The sequence below is a fragment of the Gymnoscopelus braueri genome (genome assembly GCF_963280865.1).
Source record: "Gymnoscopelus braueri genome assembly, chromosome: 18".
Lineage (NCBI taxonomy): Eukaryota > Metazoa > Chordata > Actinopteri > Myctophiformes > Myctophidae > Gymnoscopelus > Gymnoscopelus braueri.
The window spans coordinates 24,957,004-24,973,698 of record NC_137618.1 but is presented as its reverse complement, the minus strand read 5'-3'; the positions used below and the strand labels follow the sequence as shown (position 1 = coordinate 24,973,698).

The following is a 16,695-nucleotide window of genomic DNA, read 5'->3' as shown; positions in this document are numbered from 1 at the left end:
GGGGGGTCGCCTGTCTAAGGGAGAAGTGATAACTACCTCCCCCTTTGGCCTCCTGAAAGGTGAATTTTCAGGGCTGTTTTAAAGGAAGCCAGTGAACCACATTGCCCGTATGGGCAATTTGTGTTAAAAGCAAGACCTTGCTCTGTGAGAAAGCTGCCAGACAGAAACACACATGCACGCACGCATGGTCGCGAGCGCAACACACACACACACACACACACACACACACACACACACACACACACACACACACACACACACACACACACACACACACACACACACACTTGTACTAGTCACAGGTCAACAGGTGAACTTTAATGAGATTTAATGAGAATGCCAGATTTCTTAGACCTTCAATGTTCAGAAAAACTTACTGCAATAAGCTGTAGTTCCAAAACTGTTGGTCAAGTATTACCTCATTTTGTAGCTCGGGTCCTCTACTTTCATATTAATTGACAAAACAAAGATGCTAACATTTTCAGTGACCCTCTAGGCCAGGGATGGCAAACTCATTTTAGCTCAGGGGCCACATGGAGGAGGGCCAGAGGGCCAGAGGGCCGGACCGGTACCGGACCGGACCGGTAAAATCATGGCATAATAACCAATAATAACAATAACAACAACTTCAGATAGTTTTCTTTGTTTACTTTACTTAGTCTTAGTTAGTACAAGCACATTCTGAAAATGTAAATTTCACAAATAGGGATGGCCAAATGGAGACATTTTATTAACCGTTTACCGTTAGGCCTTACCGATTAATCGATAACCGTTAAGAACTTTTTTTTTTTTTTTTGTGCCAAAATACATTTTATTTCAAAGGGGCAAGTCTACACAGTTTGTTTTGTGTCACCAGGAGAGTTTCTAGTGTCTCTATCTCTCTCTGGAAGAGGTTGCACATGAACTCTGCAGCCGCACTGAGGCGCTCCAACACAAACAATACCAATACAAAGACGAGGAAGAAGAAGAGGAAAGTGGAAGTTACGTGTGGTTGCAGGTGTAGACTTGGCCAAAAAACTATTTAAAACATTTTTGGCAAAAAAAAAAAAAAAAAAGTTTTTTTTTATTTTATTTTTTTTATGCTTTGCAAAATCATCTCGCGGGCCGGATTAAACTAGTTAGCGGGCCTGATCCGGCCCGCGGGCCGTATGTTTGACATCCCTGCTCTAGGCCAAATATCAATTTGGGGGTCCTTGACATATGAGAACCACTGCTTTAAGAGAGTCTACTGTAATTTGTTTTCCGCAGTGTTCTGATGAATAGAGAATGGTCTCTGATATTTGTCATATGAACTATTTGTTTTTTGAAAAAGTGTTTTTCCATTTACTTTTCTTTCATTGCTGCTTGGTTCATGGTACAGACTTTGATTCAAGCACAAAGTCCTTCCCCCCCTAGTTCGCTGTGGAAGAGTGGCATGGTTGAAGTATTTTGCTGACGTGTGGGCAGGCGCTCTTTATTTTTTGAGTGATTTCTTAATTTTCACCTTTGTGGGGCTTTTCTTTACAAGGATGAGTCATCAGACAATTAGCGTTAAAAGCAAGACCTTGCTGTGTGAATAAGCTGCTCTCACACACACACACACACACACACACACACACACACACACACACACACACACACACACACACACACACACACACACACACACACACACACACACACACGCGCATACTAGTCACAGCTCAAAGGGTGAACTTTAATGAGTTATCTCCTTCCTTAAATGCAAATGGTGTGCTGTTGCAGACACATTTCCAGAGAAAGTGCCCAGTGGTAGAAAGTACATTTACTCAAGTACTGTACTTAATACAGGACTTTTACTTGTAACAGAGTATTGCTACATTGTGGTATTGCTACTTTTATTTAAGTAAAAGTAGTACCTCTGGTTATTTCCTCCCACAGCTGAGTGACTAGGAGCAGTGAGTGTAAAATTGCCTATTTTACAGCCGCCTCAATCACAGATGCAGAGGCTGACTATAAATAGAGCATAGATGGTGATCGCCCTCCTGGAAGGGAGGGATTCCACAAATATTTGACAACAGCCCAATCCCATGGCTAACCTTTATAGCCTACAATAAACAACAAGATAGGCTTGCACTACTGGCAAATGAACATTGAGGCTCTTTGGATGCAAAAATATAGTATTTTACTTATAAAAGTGCAAAAAGTGACACAGTGAAAAAAAGTGTTGATGATGGTCTGAGGACTGAAATGTCCTCTCTCCGTGTTACTTTATTTCACCATGTAACTTTTTGCTCTTTTGTAAGTAAAAGACTATATTTTTGCATCCAAAGAGCCTCAATATTCATTTTTCATTATGCGAGCCTATCTTGTTGTTTATGGACTTTCATGCTGACCTCTCGCACCTGTTTTCAGCACTAGTAAGCCTTGAGTTTAGAGCGCAAACTTTTTTACCTTTTTTAAACTTGATACAAGACATGTTTATGCGGAAGTGTGTGTGTGTGGGTGTGGGTGTGTGTGCGAGCTTGTAGATTGAAAAACATTTGGTGTAGATGGAAAAAAGGAGGGGGTTAGGTACAGACTCCTGGGGGACCCCGATCAACGATGTATATACAGTAGGGTGTAAGCGGTTAAGAGAAACTCAATAAAAATAACAAAAAATAAAAAAAACAAATAGTTCTACAGGACACAATCTATCCTCTGCTCTAAAGCTGTGCCGTTTTGTGCATATCAGTGGATATCAGTCATTCTTTTTACTGAAAGTTTGACACATAGAAGCCATGCATACATTATGTTCCTTCAGACGTTTTTAATCCTTTCCTTTTCACAGTCGGTCGAGCCTGCAGACAATTGCTACGTGCTAATGAATTGGAAGTAATGGAACAACACATTGAAGGTGAATAATCTATTCAAAAAGTCTGTTCATGCAAATCAGAGAATTTATTTTCTCTCAAAGTATTATTAGGAGTTTGGAGCCTGAAAGCCACCCAAGCAACACTGGTAAACATGGTGCAGCATAGAAATGCTACATGGTGCCTCAAGGAGAGTGCATGACAGGTGAAGATCCTGACAGACTGGGCTCTGACATAGGAACCACTGTGGGAAGGGTGATAAGTCTTTGAAAATCATTGTTGACAGCGTATCATGCTTGAACATCCAATTTCCCCGTCACGGTCCACATGTGTCAGAAATATTAATAGTGAGACCAGTCAAACATGTAATATCCTCTCTAAGACCCACATTGCCTTTCTCTTCCATCTGTAAAATACCTACAGTACCTGACATCAAATGTGTCGTTTCGTGTCTTTGGGCGTACATTTCGTATGCAGACTAAAATGGCAATGGACAGGGTCGGGCAATTTGAGGGCTGGTCTGGATCTATGTGCAGAGTTTTGTTAATGCTACTTATACACTGAGTTGGCAGTCCCTGGTATCGAACCCAGAACCTTGTGATTCAAAGTGAAGAGCTCTGCCGACTAAGCTACCCAGGCACACACCAAGTTTCTGTTCCGTACATGAATTTAGTGAGAGAAATATAACCAAGCAAAATTGTATTGTTTAAGGGAGCCTTTTGCAGAGTTGTACTTTCACTTTTGCTTATAGTCTCTTGCATTACTCAAGCCAGTTATATGCCACAGTATAAAACTCATCTACAACTTCAGTTGACATCAATTGCTGTTCTATCTAGTAAATTTGACCAATTGAAAGGTTGCTTTGCTGAATCAAAGAAAGAATGAATGAATGAATGATTCAGAAAATATAAAAAAAAAAAAGAATGTTGTTACTAAAAGGTAATTTTTGTTCACATTTTGAAAATGTCAATTGTAATTGAACCGTAATCCCATGTTGAAATGAAACGTCACCTTCATCACAAAAGTCACAACTGCAGTGAAATGACACATTACACAGGCTTAGGAAATTGTTGTCAAGTGCTATGCTGTACACCTGTTTCATCCCAACACTTTCAACATAAAGAAATGTTGAGTGCCATCTATATATTTTTTGCTTTGGAGCAAGAGAAGAGTGTGGTGTTTTTCTTCTCTATTATGCTCATCTATCTGTACAGTCCAGGATTCTCCTGGTCTATTGTTTGTACAATTCCCTCTATGGAGCCATGGAGGGAATTGCTTTTTCCCTAGCCATTCTCTGAATACAAAAACAAAAACTGAATACAAAAACAAAACTGTTTAGTGCAAATAACTTAAGTTTGAACAGCCTATCCAGGGAATTCATTTTCATTTTATATGCAAAGGGCAAGCTTGCATCCTATTCTCTGCATGGGGCGGCAATGGCTCAGGAGGTAGAGCAGCCGTTTGGGAACTGGGCATTTTACGGTTTGATCCCCGGTTCCTCCCGGCCTCGTGTCAAAGTGTCCTTGAGCAAGACACTGAACCCCTAACTGTTCCTAATGAGCAGGTTGGTGCCTTGCATGGTTGCCTCTGCTGTCAGTGTGTGAATGGGTGAACATAACGCACATTATAACAGCACTTTGTGTAAAGGCGCTGTAGGCGCAAACCATTTAAAACAGCATGCAGTATGCCGGTGAGGTGTCAGTAAAAGGATAAGCAGATGGCTGAGTCATATGAAGAAAACATACCATGGAGGTTAACCCATTAAGACCTGAGGCCGATTCTACAAATGTCTTCTAAAAAACTGTTTTTGGAAAAAACCTATGTTTCTATATCAGTGGTTCTCAAACGTTTTCATGTCAAGGACCCCCAAAAGGATGTATTTGGCTGCCGACCCCCATCTCAAAATATGTTGTTCCAGGGACCCTCAGAAGCAAAGATTTGAGTTAAAAATGTTTGATTTAAAAATATATATTCAAAGATTTGCTAAAGAATTCAAGATGTTTCAAAAATAGCAGATCTACAAGTTCATAGCGTATAATATAGTATTTATAGTATAATATGCTGCCTCCTTCCCACTGAATGGCCATGGCCAGGTGTGTATGGGTACTGGGTAGAGTAGCAACAGCTAGCACTGCGTTGTTTATATTTGATAATGACTTCATCAATAAGGCATGCAGCTGAAAGCCATCTGTCATCATTTGATGATTACAGTGCAGCGTTACAGGGGAATGACTTGCATCTGTCAACCCTGACAGACCATTCGTCTTGATTTGGCTTTCATATTGTAGTCGAGGCCAGAAGATGGCAGGAGGATATGAGGGGGCATTGGGGGCTAATCTCACAGTGATCAAGCAGATCGGTGCACTTTACTGGCCTCCTCGTTGAAATGCATTGTTGTTGCTTCTGCACTTTTGTCCAGGCCTATATGATGTGATGTGTGGCTGTTGCCGGGCAAAAAAAAAAGTCATGAATCCGTGCATTGTAATCACCTGCTGAGAAAGGGGAGTTAATTTGGCCAACACACACACACACACACACACACACACACACACACACACACACACACACACACACACACACACACACACACACACACACACACACACACACACACACACACACACACACTATACAGTACACGGACATGCATGTTTGCACACACACACACACACACACACACACACACACACACACACACACACACCCCCAGGGATCATTAGTAATTAGGGGAGCAAGTGTAATTGGGGGTGAATCTAATGAACACCCAGTTTACTCCACCATGCAGATGAGTGAGGAACCAGGGGTAACAGGAAGAGCCTAATGACACACGCACGCACGCACGCATGCATACACACACACACATACCAGACCATGCTCAACTCATCAGTGTTGATTAGGATACTGTATTTATTGTGAGAAATGAGGTTGGTGGGGACGTTTTAATGAGATGAAGCTAGGGCGACAGAAAGGAAGGCAACTGAGGTACTGTAAATAGAAGTGATGGGGGAAGCATAGCACCCCCACCACACACACATGTACGAGTGTGTATGTGTGTGGGTGTGTTTGTGGGTGGGTGGGTGTGCACGCAAATGGCGTGGGACACCAAAGCGCCATTTTCTGAAAAATTTAAAAAATAAAATGCTAATATTCTGCTTGGATTTTTGAGGTAGTTGAGGTAGTTTGTCTGCTGGATGTTGTAGCCAAGCAGACGATGCCACCCCTAACCTCCATCCCCACCCCCAATCCCCCTAAGGACCCCAGCCTGTTAATGCCGCGCCTTCATCTATATGGCTTCATGGGTCGCCGGGGGTTGTGATGTCAGAGACTGATGCCTTATCCACTGTCAACAAATCACCCCCGCCTCCAGCCTTAAGTGTCTTGGGGGAACAGAGGAAGGGAGACGGGAGATAGGAGACATTTTAATCTTTATACCAGTAGATATTAAACAGGTAAAAAGTAAATAAGAAAGAAAAAAAAAATGACCCCTGAGCATGTTACTGCCTGTTTCGCAATCCAACAGGTCCTCAGGCTAACCAGTTGAGTCATGTGGAACAGGTTGGAGAGACTGTTCAAACGTTGGAGGATGTAAAAAGCTAGAGAGAGGAAGATAGAGGGAGGAGAGAAAGAAGGAAAGACGATGTTGCTTTCATCACCATTCCATTTGCGTTCATCCAGGCAGACAGACACACGTTTGAGCAGCTCTGTTTTTATAATGGACGATGTGTCTCGTGGGACCTCTCCCTCTGTCTTTTCTTTTTCTCTCTTGCTAGCTATCTCTTTCTCTGTGCCTGCTTTTTTTACTAGACTCTAAATCCTGAGACTGATGACAATCAAACAGCTATTGTTGCTAAAACTGGGTGAAAACATTACGGGATACACTACGGTATACACAACCATTCGAAAGTCGTTAGGACGGTCGTTCATATTGGGTTGGTGATACGATCGGTGGGCGTAGGTTTGTTAGTGGTCATTCTCGCCGCTGTTCAACAACTACATTGAATTTAGATGTCACCAGATGTATCAGTAGGTGGAGATCTCCAATCGTAAGCAACGTAAGACTAGCTTTATAATAAGGAGGGGAAATGGCACCATGTATCTGAGAGTGATTAGGAAAATTGACATTGAATTCAAAGCATTATTGGCAGAAAATGCAGGGTATATCTAACATATAAATGATAAGTGCACCAAAAAATCTATTACGTAATTCACACAACCTCTGTCTGTCTGTCTGTGTGTCTGTCTGTCTGTCTATCTGACCGATCGACTACAATCTGAGAAAGACAATTTGTTTGAATGATCTCATTTTGCTGAATCAACAACTGATTTCAATTTCTAAGGGGTGGTTTATGTTTTCAATGGTCTTTAATGTTATGTCTTGTGTACAGATAAGAGTAAACATTACCCTTTTTTGTCTCCTCCGACATTGCAGCAGCATAGTATAATAACAATAATGGTACTGGTAATAATAGAATATCTACAAGCAGATCCACGTGTATTATTACTGCTAGCCAAAGAGAGTATCTAAAAGAAAAAGCAGCTTCTCCTGAAGAAAAATGCCATTCCCAGAGTGGAGATAATACAGGACAGGTTGTATCGCAGCTGCAGCCAGCAGGAGTGTGAAGCATAAATCTTTCAAAGGTAGTAAGATGAAGCGCAGTTGCGTCTAAAATTGTTGGCATATTTAGAAATGTGCAAAATGACCCATTGTTCTTTTTGGTCTTCCTTGTAATAAACAAAATACACAACGCTATGCAGCAACAACAACAATAGTGCAGTCTCCCTCCTCTGCTTGTTGCGTCTATATTCCTCAATGGAGGTGCACTCTCCGGTTCAAATAAATATGGACAGCCATATCGTATTCAAATGCTAATTCCTAATCTATATGCTCAAACTCAGGGAAATATTCCGGGTCTGGAAATAGTGGTAAACACTTACAGATACTATTGAGAAATAGTGCTAAACTCCTCTGCCCAGAACCGCAGCCCCCTTCCAGCAACACAACTCAACTCCCGTCAGACATCCGAGTGATAGTAATCCTCAGAGAAACCTAGAAGGAGTCAGGTTAAAAAAGTGAACAACGAAACAAAACATGAAATTACACGTTAAACATTGTGTAGAAGAACACCACACACACACACACACACACACACACACACACACACACACACACACACACACACACACACACACACACACACACACACACACACACACACACAAACTGTTAAAACTGTGAGCAAGGAATTCAAAACGGAGAGGGTGGCCTGTGGTATTCTCTGTCAGATGAAGAGACACACACTGTCCTCCAGTAAAGGTCTCTTCAGCATAAACTGCTATAGGAATATTGGAATGGTATTTAATATTTGATGCAGTGGCTCAGTTTGTGGTTGGAGCAATGGATAGGTCATACAGTTGTTCCCCTAACATCATACCATCTTACCATACTGCCATCTAGTGCAAGCCCTATACATAAGAACTTTGAGTTATGATGGCAGTGTTTTTAGTCTCGGTACATTTGCACATACAGTATGTGACATTTCTCCTCTGCAACCCATCCTAACAATTAACACATTCGGTGCCAGAGTTTTATTAAAACAGTGTACGTTTAGTGCCAGAGATCTCACCGTTTGTAACGCTGCGCTGTTTAGAGCTGTAGACTCCACGACAAGCACCCGAATGTAAACAATGGATGCGTGTACGATGGTAGATGGTCCAGGCAAACGCCTGGAACAATAACATCTCTCACGCGAGCCGCCATTGCGGAGTGATGGCGCATCGAAAATGACTCGTTTTCCCCACTGTTTTTTTTTTGGTGTTTCATTCATTTTTTTATCTCAAAGGAACTAGGAGAAAACGATTTTCAAAAAGTTAATGCTCCATCCACTTCAATGTTAAAATGTAAACGGAGAAAAAAATCACTCTTTTCCATTTTTCCTGCCTGTGGCATATGGATCAACAAGCTTGAAATAAGCCTGGCAGTGAATGAGTTAAGAGCAGTGGGCGCAATTAGTACAGCGCCCGGGGAGCAGTTAGGGATTCATGTCTTGCTCAAGGACACTTCGACAGGGATTCACTTGTGGACGTCATGTCTAGACTATGCAGATGTGTGTGTTTCTGTGTGCATGTGTGTCAGTATTGTCTCTAAGCTGTGTGTGTGTGTGTGTGTGTGTGTGTGTGTGTGTGTGTGTGTGTGTGTGTGTGTGTGTGTGTGTGTGTGTGTGTGTGTGTGTGTGTGTGTGTGTGTGTGTGTGTGTGTGTGTGTGTGTGTGTGTGTGTGTGTGTGTGTGTGTGTGTGTGTGTGTGTGTGTGTGCGTGCCCAAGCAGTTGAAGCATGTCGTCCATTCTGCAGTTTCTATTATTGGTAGTGGCACGTTTCACATCCTACAGTAGACTACAGGTTTGTTGTATTTCTCTCTTCCAGGCTAATCAAGGGAGTCACTTATTGTTTCACTATATTGTATCAGACCACTGATAGTGATGTTCATCAGATTGGGGGAGGACAGGGGGGGTTCCTTTCTGTAAACTGTATAATGCATTATCCTTAGGTGATGTTCCTAAAGACTGCTCCGCCCAAATCAGATTTTTCGCCCATCAACAATGGCAATAAATGGAGAAATGCCTGTTGTGACTGCAGCACGGAACATTGCTGTATATTGTTGTATGTATCAACCTTCTCCTCCATCTGGTGTGACGGAGGAGTTCTGCATTGTGACTAGAGTGATATGGCATGAAGGTGGAGATGCCAGATCTCCATTCTTCCATGAGTTGCTATTTTTGTTGTTGTCTGCACTGTTTTATTTATACTATAACTTTATACTTAACTTATATGCGCTGTGAGCTTGAAGATCTGCTATTTTCGGCGAGTGACACCGTCGCACGACAGAGTATAAATAGATGTGTACAGTAGAAAGGTACCTCAAAGAACTAGTCTCCCTACAAACCTCGACTCGCAACCTCTGCTCTACAAACACTAACATCCTCAAACCCCCCATGACCAAGCTACGATTTTTCAAAAATAGCATATCTGCAAGCTCATAGCGCGGCACCCGGTGCAGCTTGTATATCTGCTATTTTTGAATAGCCAAAGAAATCTAAAGTGACACAGATGCGTTCCCGGATTGAATGGGTTAACCCCATATGGGTGACCGGAGTCCCTCAGGATACTAGTGTATTTTCTGTTTTCTGTTATTGTGGGGAAAGCTTTCGCCGAAAATAGTAGATCGGCGCAACGCGAGCTTGTCGATCTGCTATTTTCTGCGAAAGCCTTCCCCACAATAAGGATGCTGGGGTTTAAGAACAAAGCTTTTTTTTTTAGCTAGACTGGTTTTACCTCTAGGCTTTATGCCCTCATCTTTTTAATGTTTTGTTTCTGCTTTCTTAGATCTTGTTTATAGTGGTGTGAAGGTTGTTATGCAAATGCTTATTGTAGCACTTTGAGATTTGTTCAAATGTAAAGGGCATTATAAATACAATTTCATGATCACTTACAAATAATAGTGTTGAGAGTCAGTCCTAAACATTGTATTTGAGAAACAAATCAGAGTTTCCTGCATACTGAACATTCATCAATCGACTCAACATTTAAAATAAACATTTTTACATTATTGAAATATGAACACAAATGTTTTGATGGCTTTACCATCCTTTTGCAGTTTGTGAGTGCTCTGACTTTTGGATCCCATCTCCCGGAAAGATAGTTTAGATCCCCCTGATGATGGTCATCTGCAGTATCCAATAACTAACAGATGATGATTTTCGGTTATTAGGATATACACCCCCTAGCCCGGAGGAACTATTGCTCTGCGATTGGCTTGTTCATTGTTAGGCCAACTGGCTGACCAGTGAGACTACATCCCAAAACCTGAATTGATGCTTTGCGACTGATTGCTCTGCGATTGGCTAGTTCGTTTTTAGACCAATCAATGCTGTAACTTCATCAGTCTGTGACAGACATTCACGTTTATAGAGCTGGCCTGGCTGTTACGATCTAGACAAAGAAAGAGTGTGTGTGTGTGTGTGTGTGTGTGTGTGTGTGTGTGTGATGAGCTAGGTTATAGGTGCAGACTATTTGTTTGTTAGAGGGCTTCAACAACTTGGGATGCCCAAAAAGGAGGTAAAAACATTGGCTAAGTATTGTGCTGTCTCTGCCAAAATTGGCAGCCGCCATATATGGCGGAGACGCTGTTAACTTTTTGTGGACATAAATAGTGTGTGTGTGTGTGTGTGAATGACAGAACACAAGTTGGGGGAACATGGATAGTTTGATCACTGTGTCCTGGCAGTAACCCCTGCTTGACAAAGCTGGCATTGCCACCAGGCTGCCAGCCAGTCCTGCGTGGTTGCTTGTCTTCCTCTTGTCCCTAATTTATCAGTGGAGCCAAGTACTGTACTGGAGTTGACCAGTGGGGGAGAAAAACAGAGAAGACAGAACTGGGCGAGAGTGAGAGTGATGGAGGTGGAGAGAAGAGGAGCAGAGACGTAGAGGGAGCTAGAGGAGGGGCGAGGAGGTGCAGTCAGCATGTGAATGAGGTTTTGGAGGGGTAGTCAGGAGCAGCTGTGACAGGCTCATACCATGTCACCCTGGCAATAATAGATAGATCGCTCCTCTCCCCCAAATAACATCTGATCCGTGCGTGCGTGCGTGCGTGCGTGCGTGCGTGCGTGCGTGCGCGCGCGCTCACAAGTCTGTCTGTCTTTCTGTCTTGCAGGCTGTCTGTCTGTCTGTCTTGCAGGATGTCTGTCTGTCTGTCTGACATAGCCCCTGTCAGTGTGTGGGCTCTGGCTGGTTATTTTCATCGTACACTCCACTTAGTGTGTCTTGACAAAGCAGCCACAGGTCAAATGTGTTTTCAAAGTGATTGTATTACAGCCTCCAGCGGAATGTTCCATTATTTATGAATTAACAGTGAAAGCCTCGTTCCTCCATTTTGTGTGATGTATTGGACCAAGCATTCATTTGGGGATTTAAGAGGAGAAGAAGAAGAAAGGTGACGGAGGAGGAGGAGAGAGAGTGAAGAGAGAAGAAAAGAGCATAGCCTTGAGAGAATCCCCTGGACAATGTGTTCTTATCACTTGAATGTCACCTTCACTGTTCTACCGGTGGATTCTGACACTCCAGACAACAAGCCTGTCTCGCTGGAAAATTGGCACTGGATGTTGGATGTATGCAAATATACTATAATAATGCACTCACAATTAAACAATTCATAGAGGGCCGCAATTGCTTAATTCAAATGAGAATTATTCAAACTGGTGCAGTGCCTGTTCACTGGTGCATGGTGATGTGGATCATCTTGACACTGCACTTCCTTGGGTCCCAAGCAATACACCTGCCAAGTGTGAAGTCAGGATGAGTGGTTCGTGAGATATGCAAAGGACAGACAGACAGGCAGAGATTCATGAAATATATACGGTAGATAGATACTACCTCACACCCCAAAAAAAATCACCCATTGTCCCTGTTCCTGTCTGTTATTCAGCGTTTACATTCAGTTAACAATTCCTCCTGTTTCAAATCCATATTTAGTGAAACCTGTACTCTGCATGTTCTGCAGACACAAGCATGCAATACACTTGCATTGTATTTAGTCCCAGTGTTAAGCAAGACAAGCTTTTGTATTGTGAGGTATCTGAGGTGCAGTTCAGTAACGTTGGTCTGGGGAGTTTACAGGCTCCAGAGCACGGCTCATTGCCCAGCTAATGAGAGGAAGAGGGCGACCCTGCTAACCCGCATTCCCTCCTTCCTCCCCTGGGTCCAGTGGCTGGCCCTGGGTTCTTGGGAGCCCATCCAAGAATGCAAAGGAAGGGAAGCATCTTGGCATGTTTGTGTGTTGGCACACAAATGCATGGTTTTGCCGTTCCACTGTACTCCTGTAATCACATACACACATCACACATACAATTGTAGTTTGATACCTTTCTCATGCCATAACCTATGATGGATCTCCGAAGGCCTATTAACAGCTACACTGCTTGTGCTATGATCACACATCACACACACAGATGTGACAGAGCAGAGCGGGGCAGCTGTAGTCGAGAACAGCAGGTTTCAGTGTTTTGAATGGTGAAATAGTGTTGAATTAATGTCCTCCCACCAGCTCCATATCTCGGTGCGTGTGGGCAGCAGGCTGTGTGGGCGACCATTCATCAGATCCCCATTGTCTCATTGTCCATTCTAACAGATATCACACATTATATTCACACGCCTCCGAGGCACTTTTTCGGAGGACTCGTTAAAGAGTTCTACTCGCCAGTAGAGTGTGCATTCACACTCAATGCAATAGTCAATACTCGCTTTGATAAAAGGCTTCACAGCAAAATGATTCGGCTTGATACCGCCATCCAGAGCACATTCAAAACCCTTCTTCAGATCAAATGATGTCCTCTCTGGGACGTTATTTTTTCAGATTTTTACTGCATTGCTACCTCGTCTGGCTCTGTGGTTATTTGCAGACAACAGCGAGATCCTTTGTGAAAGTGTTCTGGTACTGACAGTCAGCCCTCCCAAAGGGCTTTCATACCCCTGGGATGGAATCATTGAAGGAGGCAGCCCGCCTCACAGCAGAACCCATAGTGTTGTGTTCCCTCTCAGATAGAGATCAAAGCAGCTGAATTCTGTAAATCAAACAGATACCATAAGTGGCGTCTGCCTTCAGATGGACAGAAGCGGTTTGTCATTCCGCCAATTCAGCATGCTGTCTGCCAGGCATTCCCCTGCAAGACTTCCCCTGGCAGCAGCTCTTAAAGTTCACATCTAAACGCTGATTGAGACGTGTGATTTAACAATAATGTAAATGACAGTTTTTCTGTTGTTGTTGTTTTTATCGATAATAGTTCTAAAAGGGTCGTGTCTTCTCTGTTTCAGCCTGGAGTTTACTGCACATGAGATTCCTTTTTTTAATATATCCTCTTTAAAAGATGTCTCGATAGCGAGATCATTATTTCTGTATGTGTGTCATACACATACTGTAGACCCATACAGTATGATCCTCATGTCCTTTCATATACCAAAGACCAGCACAGGTGCTCAGTCCACCTCTGGTCCCTGGCTAACAAAGCTCTGGAATCCCTTAATGTAAATCTCCTTGTCCATCCAAGCTTGAAATTGGTCTGAATTGGGAGAAGAAAGCCCAGGCCTAACACCTGAATGGCTCTGAAGGCAAAACACATTAGTCTCAGCCCCGCTGCTAGGCAGTGGTGGACAAAGTACTCCACCCCAGCACTTGAGTCAAAGTATAGATACTCCTGGTCAAATATTACTATTACAAATACTCAAGTAAAGTACACATAACCACCACACACGTCAAATGTACTGAAGTACAGTACTCAAGTAAATGTACTTCGTTACTGTCCACCACTGCTGCTAGGCTACACTGCTTCTGAGCTATGGCAGTCTTTGATTTATCAACCACTCACACTGATAGAAAGAAACCTGACACATTTTATCTTGTGCACATGCATATATGCACACTTGTGTGTATAATATGAGCAGACACAAACTCAAAGAAAAAAAATACACACACACACACACACTGTACATGCAAAGACGTGGTTTTAAACATAGTTGTGCCTCCACATTCTGTTGTTCATACAGCTTGTACAGTTTTCCTTCATTAGAAAGTGATTCCTCCTGTTAGGAAATCACGCTAAGCCTGCAATCAATAGCGAGTGGATTGCGCTGGCGTGTGCTCTATACCTGAGCTCTTACTAATACATGTGTGTCTTATTGATCAGCATATCGACGAGGCTTTAGGGCCCTGATGCTTTAGCAGGTATATAGTGATGCAAGCCTATACGGCTGCACCGTGCTGTGCCCCCGCTCGCTGTGCAAACAATGTTACATAATATCAATACTCAAGGGACTGCAGCCCGACTACCCCGCTATCTCCCATAATTATGTCTCTATAGCTCAGGACATTAATGGCTCTAAGGCGTGACAGACATGCCCCTACATAGGGGGAATCTACGAAATGATCCCACGGTCGAGTGGATAAAAGTTTTGTTTTCTGGCGGTAAATCGAAATTAAAACGCAGCACCATTCAGCTCATTCATTTTCATGGCATGTGTGGCTTCCCAGAAGCCCATATAAATAACGGATGGATAAATTGTACAGAATTAATAAGTGAAGTATTTTCGAAACGCTATCTACTTGGTTCATTAAGTAGACAGGGGTAGGAGTGATCAGGGCAGGTTTAACACTGAGTGGCATCGGATAGGTGTTCATTAGCGGAAGAGGAACACTTTTCACGGAGACAGGGTGAGAGGGAGAGAAAGTGAGCATGAAGCAAATCAACCATGAGAGTAATGCAGAGAAAGAAAGTGAGATGGAGGGGAGGGGCTGGGGGGGGTGATGGTACTGTAAGCTTAACTCTAATGGGATACTGCTGCAGAGAAGGCTGTTGAACCGTAGAGATATGCTGTACATCTCGCTGACTTGGCCTCAATTGATTAGGACCTGTGGGACAAGCGGGTTCCCACATGAACACTGCACTGTGTGGGTGTGTTTTTGCACGCATGTGTGTCCGTGGGTTGGGTACTTTTGCCTCAGTGGTTGCCGGGCATTCAACAGACTAATAACAGTCAAGGTATGCTGTTTGAGATGACCTCAGCACTTTTCTGCAAGTTTCCTCCAGCAAACTGCACTGTTGGAGAAGAAGCCTTGCTTTATATTCTGTCTCTGACCTTAACACCAAAGAGGTTGCCTCAACTCTTTTTTGTGGACTTATTTTATAGCCTCAATGTCGCAGTAGAAGAGAAGATGAAAAGAGGATGTTTTATTAACTTTCCTAGCCACGTTAGCCTCACTGGCGTCACTTTGACTGCTGCATTTTATATCACAAGCTCCCAACTCTACCAGTCTATCTGCAATCTCCTCCACAACTTTGTTTCATAGTCAATGTTAGAAAGCCTGTTTACCATTTATTTAGTTTCTCACTGTCTCCTTGCCTATACTGTACTTTCCTCTTCTTCTCTCTGTATGCAGACAGAAAAGCCTGGCTGGGAAAAGGTGGACGACATAATTCCATCTTTCACAGTGTGCCGCTTGAGGCAGATGAAATCCACATAGCCTTCATGTTAGTTTTCCAGAGAGAGGGAATGGATAGGCAGATTATCGTTTGTCCTTTGTCATGCCCCCTCACACACTCACAAACACACACATACTCAGCCATTATCCCTTAAAAAACAGAAAGGGTGCTTTCAGACAGTCAGGAACTCATGGAGTCAGACAGCCAGGAATAGAAATACCAGTGGGCAGCGCGCACGCACGCACGCACGCACGCACGCACACACACACACACACGCACACACACACACACACACACACACACACACACACACACACACACACACACACACACACACACACACACACACACACACACACACACACACACACACACACACACACACACACACACACACACACACACACACACACACACACACACACACACACACACACACACAGATGTACACACACACAGAAATGGAGGGGATACATTGGTAGACGCGCAAAAGAGAGAGACAGACAGCCCAATCAATATGCTGGACCGTGGGGTCGCCTGCTCTTTATGATAAGCCCTCATTCGTTCACCGTCTGGGCCCAAAACTCAGTTCACCTCCCGGCCTAATCTGAAACGCATTATCAGGGTTATCTCGAGTCTCCCAGAAAAGAGAATACATGCCAGGAAATATTTATCCACCCACACACCCCTTCCTACTAGATGTTATTAAATAGAAATAATTGGTTTAATTTTCTCTGCCATGTCTCACCCAGTCTGTGCTACCTTTCTCCAGCTTGAAGCATGCATATTATTTCTAAACATTTACTTTTTCTGCATTAACCATTCCAGCATAATCTGTTCTTTTCTTCCCTCCTTTTGT

General features: G+C 43.2%; 1 protein-coding gene across 1 annotated transcript in view; it reads left to right on the top strand.

Moving 5' to 3' along the window:
- nalcn (sodium leak channel, non-selective) overlaps nt 1-16,695 on the top strand; it is a 112,244-nt gene that overhangs the window by 70,959 nt on the left and 24,590 nt on the right. The gene's annotated exons all lie outside the window — the stretch shown is intronic.